At 37.9% G+C, this 9,429-nt stretch overlaps 2 long non-coding RNA genes across 2 annotated transcripts; one reads left to right on the forward strand and one right to left on the reverse strand.

Annotated features, from left to right (window-relative positions):
- Nucleotides 1–784: 784 nt before the first annotated feature.
- Nucleotides 785–5,294, forward strand: LOC121906301. Its single transcript, XR_006098585.1, has 3 exons — nt 785–2,366; nt 3,134–3,187; nt 3,287–5,294. It is a non-coding gene; the product is annotated as an uncharacterized LOC121906301 (long non-coding RNA).
- A 265-nt stretch (nt 5,295–5,559) lies between these two features.
- LOC121906302 lies at nt 5,560–8,181 on the reverse strand. The gene is made up of 3 exons (XR_006098586.1): nt 7,195–8,181; nt 6,800–6,882; nt 5,560–5,646 (listed from the first exon to the last, which is right to left on the reverse strand). It is a non-coding gene; the product is annotated as an uncharacterized LOC121906302 (long non-coding RNA).
- Nucleotides 8,182–9,429: the final 1,248 nt, after the last annotated feature.

Consider the following 9,429-nt stretch of genomic DNA (forward strand, 5'->3'; position numbering starts at 1 on the left):
TACACAAGTATTATCAGCTTGATGTAGTTAAAGTATTGCAGTAAAAGTAGTGGTTTGGTCCCTCTGACTGATATATTATCATATATGACCTCATTAGATTATTAATAGTGAAGCATCAGTGTTAGAGCAGCATGTTACTGGTGTAGCTGCTGGAAGTAGAGCTAGTTTCAACTACTTTATATACACTTAGCTAATTTAGTCCAGTGGTTCCCAACCAAGGGGTCGGGCCCCTCCAAAGGGTCACCAGGTAAATCTGAGGGGTCGTGAGATGATTAATGGGAGAGGAAAGAAGAAAAAACAAAGTTCTGATACACAAATCTGTTTTCAGTTTTTAGACTTTTTCTCTAATCTTTGATTCTTGGTGAAATATTGGATCACCATTTGACCATCGTGCCATCACGCATTTGAATATTTATTGAAATGAAAGCATGTGAGAAGTTTAGAGGGAAAAATCACTATTTGGTGGAGCTGTTAACAACTCAGACGTCTGAAATGTGACCCCGACTACACACTGCTTTTTGTAAGAAATCAAAAGCCAAAAAGGTTGGAAACCACTGGTTTCATCTTTAACAATGTGTTGTATTTTAAAAGCTTGTTATATTATCCACTGTGTCAAATCTTCATCTGAAAAGTAACTAAAGCTGTCAAATAAATGTAGTGGAGTAGAGAGTACAATATTTTCCTCTGAAATGTAGTCGAGTGGAAGTATAAAGTAGCATCAAATGGAAATACTCAAGTAAAGTACAAGTACCTCAAAATTGTACTTAAGTACAGTAGTTGAGTAAATGTACTTGGTTATTTTCCATTGTAACTTTGTATGTCTGCTGTTTGGTGCGGGTTGTGTATAAAGGGTTTATTGGAGCTTTTTAACTAAAAACTACAGTGGCCCTGGAAGCTCAATGCACTGCAACTTAGAAAACACATGCTATTAGACAAAACAAAAGAAAATAAAGAAAACATCCTCAACAATTTGACAACACGTGCAGTATTTTGAAAAAAATGCTGCAAAGTGAGAAAACACAACACAATAGAGAAAAGAGCTGCAAATTCAGAAAACACACCCAAATTACCTTACCTTACATATTTTGGGTATATGCTGCTGTTATCATATGTATATACTTTGTGTAGATTATGGTCCATGCATGAAGTATAATTCATCTGCAGTTGTTCACATATATAATGAAAAATCTTCAGGGTATTTCCTAATTTCATTGTCCTAAGACGTTCAATGCAATTCAGCACACCAAAGTATCAGCTTGCTCCAGTATCCAACTTGTACAATAAAAACTGAATCAGGAAGTCGAGCACTGGAGACAGAGACACCTTGCCTTCAAAGTAAAAGTTGCATGTTGGCTGCAGCTCAATTTAAGGAGAGCTAAACTAAATAAATAAACAAATAGCCTAAATAATGAACATAATTCATAACTTCTTTTACACACTTTGGAGATGAAACTATTTAAAAGCCTGGGGATTTTCAAAGTAAATGCACACTGAGCCGCTGCGGTCATTTAAAGTCCAACTTTTATGTGTGTTTGTGGTCTTGTTGTGTGCATGACTTTATCAAGTTAACCTCTCCAACCAAACACTGTTTAAATTGTTTACCTGGCCAACAGCATAGCCAACTGTTAGCTTCAGAAGATAGCCAAAGCTAGCAATGCTTATTGGTTTGTAGCATTGACTGTATCCTGAGCTCCATCAGCGCTGTCAGGACATTTTTATTTTTAAGTGGCTGAAAGTCCAAGATAAGCCTACCACCCCATACCCACTTTATCCCCCCAATGTCTGACTTACAATTTCGCTCTTGATATCATTCAATGTCAATTCAATATCATTTAATGCCTCACAAGCTTGAAAATTTGAAGAGAGAGAGAGAGAGAGTGAGAGAGTGCGCTTCAGTTACCATCAACTCTCTGCTAATAATTTCACTCTAACTGTATGTGGCTATAAGTGCCAGTGTTTATGAATTGGACTGTTTTTGCAGTGAGGCTCATTTGCATAGACAGGGGACAATTTTGCACCAAATATGTGCATAATATCAAATTTACATACATGCAAATAGCAAAGGAGCACCGAGATGCTATTTACTTGGCAGTGCATTTTGGAGTGCATTTTATTCTTTGCAGGTGCTTTGTGAATTATGCGGTTTCTTTTTGTCTCATTTGCGCAGATGTTTTGTGAATTCACCCCTGAATGTAATGTACTGGAAACCACGCCCACGGTGGCCACGTGACCACGTCCACCACCAACTCCCATGTCCCAAACTTCATCCTTTCTCATCTGTTCACCCTCGGGTCCACCATGGGTAGGCTGATGCATAAACTCACCCTTTGACTACACCAGGATAACCTGCCAGAAACTAGCAGCTGGTAAGTAGACAGTAGGGTAGACTCCATCATTTAGACAGTGACACATCTAGGTTGTTTTGGCGTCGACGTATTTGATTTGAAATGAAACAAAGACTGAAATGAAAGTGCTAACGTTTTAAGTAGATTTATTGTGTTCACATCCATACTGAGTGAACAGTGAAGCAACTGTAGCCCCCTTTTTTAGGTAGTCTGCCAATTTTAGGACAATGCCGGAGGAGGACAATCCTAAATATAAAGCAAATGCAGCCAGGGAGTTTTTATGACCCAGCAGTGGGATGTTCTTGACTGGCATAGTCATTCACCTGACCTCAGTCCAGCTGCACAGTGTGTCACTCACCAAAAATCAGATGGGAGGCAAAAGTCCAGTTTGCAGTTCAGGTCTGGCATAGAGTCACCAGGGGAGATATAAGTGTCCTCTGGGATCACAAAACTATTTGACACCAAATATTAGATATCAAGACTAAAGTTTGTTTTAATTGGTTCTTCTTGTTTCTTTGTTTCACTAGAATTGGAGGACTTCAGTTACATGTAATAACTAAAGCTGTTCATCATCATCAAAGTAAAGAGGAAAGATTAACCTCATAGTGATGGTTTCATTTCAAAGCCAATGGCTGAAAGTACAGATAAATTACAACAGAACCAACAAATCTGTGTCACTGTGAATTTGTGTTGTGTTACAGTTTCTTTATTAAACCTTTGCTGGTGCAACAACTTAGCATTACATATGTGGCTCTGCTGGTGTACATAATATGTTTGGACTTTTTCAGGGAATTTCAGGGCTGGCAAGATGTACCAGCACTCAGGCTTTAAGGAGCATGGAGGTATGTGTTGTAAAAGTTAAGCAAATGGATTCACACTGAATTCATCATCTCACCAAGACATCTGTTTGAAACTTAACAAAACATTTTCTTTTATTACAGAGTTTCCAGAGAACCAGAGTAGAGAGCTTGTGGGACACCAGGGAAGACAGTTGTGGATAGAGTATCGCTCACCTCAGATGCTTTTGTTGGGTTTCACGTCTGCTTTCTGAGTCCCTAACTGTACCTATCAAGACTGGCTTTCACAGTGCAAAGGATAAAGACACACATGGTGCTGGGTCTTTAGTAATTGAAAAACTAATAATAAATTAGTTTAGAATTAGTATTAATCAGTGATCACATACACAGCCTGGCCTAATCCTTCTGTAAGAAAGAATGTAGTGATCCAGAGAGGCACCACGCAGTTTAATGCCAAACGTTTTAACAAAGTATGACAAGATATTTGGTTGTACAAAAAACTGTAAATAAGAAGTAAGAAATCCATGACACTTCAAGTCCTGAGTGTATTGAATACACATTACAGCATCTGTACATGAAAAAATTGTACCTTGATTCAGTTTTGGATTTAAGCGCTGTCTTTAATTTAGTGGATGGTTAGAAGAGATAGTTAATCTTTACACAGTGCACACATGAAACATGTACAGTAGCTCATACTGGTCCCATAAAATGAATTCTTCATCATAAATCATCGTGGTATTGTTTTGTTGGATTTGTATTCATCAGTGATGGTGTACGCAACATGGTATAATTCTGTCAGTAAAAAAATGCAACAATTCATGAAATAAAGTTAATTTTACTTGTGTATTGTGCCCCCTCCTGCCATTGTTGGAGATAAAAACATCAGTCTATTAAAGGTAAAGTCAGTGATTCTAATCCAATACACTTTTTGTCAATTTCAGCAAATATCTCCGTTAGCTGTCCATTCTGTGTGTGCACTGAAAAAAAATCCAGTGTCCATACATAGCACTGGCTCTGTAAATGGACATGTAAACACAACCACAAGGGGACGTTTTTACTTGTACACAGGACAGGGAAGTCATCAGAGCAGCTGTCTGTGTGAGGACATTTTTGGGGGTTGGAACTTCAAAATGAGCACAAAGGAGGGTGTATTTGTTTGAGTGTTTAGTTCAAATATCAACAATCTTTCTCCAGAATGACTGACTCTACCTTTAAAAGGCTAAATAAGTGGAGGGGCTTATAAATACCTGCTAACTTAAAGAAATAATGTGTTGAATAATGTTTTTTCCCCCTTAAAATCAAATAAAGGATGTTTATAGATTGTAATGAATCATGCGTGGTAATTATATTAACAGTAAGTACACAAATAATTTATTGTAATTTGGAATTTTCACTGAATTAGCTCAGTAACACATTACGGCATTTTGAAACTGAAGGAACTGTAAGTTATCATTTTACATTCTAATGTTTCTGTTTGAGGTAAGTTTCCACGAAAATCCAATGGATGTGAGTGTCTTGCCTCTTTCCCGCTAACATCAACAAACTACCAGCATCCACCACAACAAAAATGGTGCTATCCGAGTAGAAACACCCTGCAGACATTAGCTCTCCAGCTAAAGTGACAGCTAGCTGCCTCCGTCAACCACTACACATTTCACAACAAAACACCCCCACAATGACAAGTTGCCCACTCCTGAGCACACAAAGCTAAAACAACATTATTTTCTCAACAAAGGAGCAGAAAACAAGCTCCAAGCAACAGAGCTTACCCATTTTGTATTTTCTTTTGGTTGTCTTAAGTTGGTATAAGGACATGGATTTGAAATGAAACCATCACTATGAGATTAATCTTTCTTCTTTACTATGATGGTGTGTACATCCACAGATGAACAGTGTAGGAATTGTGGCTTTAGTTTTTACTTGTAACTTAAGTCCTTCGAGTTTAGTGGACCAAAGATCATTTGACCAATTAAAACAAACTTTAGTCTTGATATCTTATACTTGGTGTCATATTGTTTTCAGTCATTGACTGTCTGAACCTGAACTGCAAACTTTTGCCTTCCATCTGATTTTTGGTGAGTGATACACTGTGCAGCTGGACTGAGGTCAGATGAATGACTATGCCAGTCAAGAACATCCCATTGCTGGGTCATAAAAACTCCCTGGCTGCATTTACTGTATATTTAGGATTGTCCTCCTCCTGCATTGTCCTAAAATTAGCAGACTACCTAAAAAAAGGGGGGCTACAGTTGCTTCACTGTTCACCTAGTATGGGTGAGAACACAATATAACTACTTAAAACCAAGTCAGCACTTTCATTTGAGTCATTGTTTCATTTCAAATCAACTATGTCGGAGCCAAAACAACCTAGATGTGTCACTGTCTAAATGATGGACTCTACTCTTTACTTACCAGCTGCCAGTTTCCAGCTGGCTGTTTCCAGGTTATCCTGGTGCAGTCATAGGGTGAGTTTATGCATCAGCCTACCCATGGTGGACCCACACCTGTCAAATATAGGGACACATGACATTTAATATATTATCTAGAACATTTCTTTACTATGTAGTCTGTAAACACAAACACATTGCTGGTAATATATGTTTGTGAACACAAAGACCACAATGGAGCTTAATAAATCAAAAATGCATGTCAACACCTCTAATCCTTACATATATAACTAAAGAGGGTCTAATTAACTCACTTCTACCATAAATGTAGACATTTCACACAAACTTACATGAGCAAATATCTAAATGGGGTGTACAACAGCTGATAATAATAAACAAGTAACGTTAGCATACAACAACAGTTTGTTAGCTAGCTAGTTTGCATACAAACCAATTAACATTGCTAGCATAGGTTATCTTCTGAAGCTAACAGTTAGCTACGCTGTTGGACAGGTGAACAATTTAAACAGTGTATGGTTGGAGAGGTTAACTTGATAAAATCATGCGCACAACAAGACACCAAACACACATACAAGTTGGACTTTAAATGACAGCAGCAGCTCATTGTGTGTGTGATGCGTTTACTTTGAAATTCCCCAGGCTTTTACATAGTTTCATCTCCAAAGTGTGTAAAAGAAGTTTTGAATTATGTTCATTATTTAAGCTATTTGTTTATTTATTTAGTGTAGCTCTCCTTAAATTGAGCTGCAGCCAACACACTTCAAAACGCATAACTTTTACTTTAAAGTCGAGCTGTCTCTGTCTGGCTCTTGACTTCCTTTTTCAATTTTCATTGTACAAGTTGAATAATGGAACAAGCTGTTGTGTAAAATTACTCAGGTGTCAATATTTAGTGCAAGTAGGCAAGTAGGCTTACTGTAGCGAGCCAGCTGACTTGTAATTAGCTGATAAGTTTGACTATTGTCAGTCACAAAAGAGGTACATGTGCTACAGGGTTGCTGAGGAATAATCGGGTTAATAATGCTCACCTTCCTTCTGTTTTATTGTTCATTTAGGTTATTAACAGCTTATAGTGCACTGGTAAATTTTGTTTAAAGAATAGTTTGAAGAATGCTGCAGTAACAACCAAGATAAATAATGTGTGTTTCTAATTTTTTAAGGAGTGTTTCGTGTCAAGTTTACTTCATTAGAGACTAATCTGTGGAGAGGGACAGATGTTGACATGAAACATAAGTGGACATGAGCTCACATGCATGAGGTTTGTGTCTCAGCCTGTTGTTGACCCATCTGGATGCCTTATAAATGTCATTCCAGGACAATGCTGTCATTCTCCTGAAAGGATGAATAAGTTTATTTATTTAATTACAGAAAAGCCAGATTGATCATTCTGTATTTTTAACCTGATGTCACAGCGACCTGACTCATGGATGATGTTGTTTTTGTTGTTGGAGATGATTACGCTCGTTATGATGATAATGATAATAGTGGTAACGCTGATATTTCTAATGACAGTCACAGTGATCACCACATTCAGGCTGAATCAGGATTTGTGACTGATGAAGATAAAATTTGCACAAACGGAGGCTGTGTGCTTATAGAAAGAGAGAGTGAAAAGATCCAGGCTGAGAGGGGAGGCTGACTCACCGGTAGGTAAGGAGGTAAAGGAGATGACAAGTGGACAGCTGGTGGCTGGTGGCTGGTGTCTGTCATATTAATGACGATGGCGACTCAGAGATACAGGAAAGTTCCACCTGCAGTCTTCTTAGAGGGGGGTTTGCAAAACACGAGTACACACAAGTTTCACTTTTGCGATGACGGCTCATGCAACACCAACGGAAACTTACAAACACTGGTAATATTGATTGGAGGTAATGAGCCCTTGTTAAGGGCTCCAGTCAGTTTAGCCCAGGGTTCACATCTGAAAATGAGCCCAGCTGATGCAATTCTGTCTGTTTCACTGTCAACTTTATGACACTGGCTGTGGTCACACTATCCTTCCAGTGATATAACACAGTGCTTCCACTGAAGTAATTATTCATTAAAGTACAGTGTTGTGAAAAATGATAAATCTTATGAAAAGGGCAAGCATCCTGAATGTAATGAAAAGATTTTATGTTAGCCAGAACAGCAATTATGCATGTGTGCTGATGTGGCTGAGAGACTATAATATTTCCACTCTGTCCTTATTGGACAGAATGTCTTAAAAAGCCTGTGGCAGTTATGTGATGACTCACAGCAGGGTGACAACCCCAACCAATCATCTCTGTGACACGACACCATGGATGTATAACAATATAATGGATGTATAATAATATAATGATATCAAAAAGACAAATACATGTGATTGACAAGAGCCGTGACACTGTTTACATAAAATTTGGTAAACTCTTCAAGTAAAGGAGTTGACTACCCGTCTAATTATCAGTCTTTACAGCTTGAGCACATGGTGTGGAAGGTAGTATGCACACAGACTATCTCAATGGGCTTTTCAGTGCAGTACAGTGCATGTGTCAACCTGTCCCTTTATTTCATGACGAACAACGCTGGACACAGTGTTGGAGGCAGGGTCCTGTTCATTCCTATGAAAGTTGCTCTATGGGCCCCAGTGCCAATAGAGCATGCTCACTAGAGACTTCCACCAGCCAAGCCAGCTAACTTCCAGTTTAGCCCTCCACTAACTTAAATGGAATAAAATGATTTAATTGTGCGGCTTTTCTAGACTTTCCAAATGTTATCATTACTGTAGCAGGGGCAATTGAAACAGAGTCCCCTTATAAGCTAAGTAGCTATGCTGGTCATTTTTTGTCATGTTATTATGTTTCTGGCCATGTGATATAGTTTATAAAACACTCAAGTACTGTCTAGTTTCTACTGACATTGTGTTTTTGCTCTTTTGGTTTCTTCTTAATGAAAGTTTTGAGCATCTTGCTGTTTCACCAGCCCTCTCTCTGTTAGCTTACACAAGCTAACAATCCATGGTAGAAATCACTACAGCAGTTACTATTTCTGTTAGCTGGCGGAGAATCATCAAACTACACATTACGGTAACTAGCCGTTAGTTAAGTCATGTCACAGTTCTGGCATTTAATGTTCACATTTGTATAATGAGTACTTTTACTTTTGATACTTTAAGAACATTTTACTGGCATTTCTTTTACCTAAATAAGATTTTGGAGGCAGACTTTCACTTGTAATGGAATATTTTTCTTTATGGTATTTCTACTTTTACTTGAGTAAAATCTTAGTACTGCTCCCGCCACTTGTCAATGTTGGATAAATATGTATTGAATCAAATAATGGTCATAAATATTTAGAGCTTGTGAAACTGTTTGTGAATGTGTAATAAAGTTTTGCAACTGTAGAAATGTTTTGTGCATGTGTGAAAAAGTTTTGTGCACAAAGATATCATTTGTACATGTGTAAAAATGATCTGAAGCTGTAGAAATATTTTGTGTATGTGTAATTAAAATTGTGCAGGATTTTTTTCAACAGTGAGGTTTCAAAATGTCTGAAAGACACACAAATGTCCTACCTGTGTATGCGATACTGAAGTTACAACTACAAACTGCAAGTTACGAGTATGAATTTTGACCCTGTTTTCGCGTCTTAATCCAATTGGTCAAACATAGAATCAATCTATCCAACCCAGGTGGGTTTAATTGTACTGGAGGATGCTGTAGATATTAATGGTAAACATTTAATGTGTTGTGTATTTAGCTTGTAGTTAGTTTGCTGTTATTGTAAGGCAACGCAGTTGTCCAAATGCATATTTGCAAGTTCAGGAAGGCTGCTTTATTTACCCAGAAAAGAACAGTAATGTAGCCTTCTGTTAGCAAATGTCTGCTAGTGTTACCGAAGAAGCAGCATGCTGAAGGCGAA

The sequence above is a fragment of the Thunnus maccoyii genome, chromosome 10, assembly GCF_910596095.1.
Source record: "Thunnus maccoyii chromosome 10, fThuMac1.1, whole genome shotgun sequence".
Lineage (NCBI taxonomy): Eukaryota > Metazoa > Chordata > Actinopteri > Scombriformes > Scombridae > Thunnus > Thunnus maccoyii.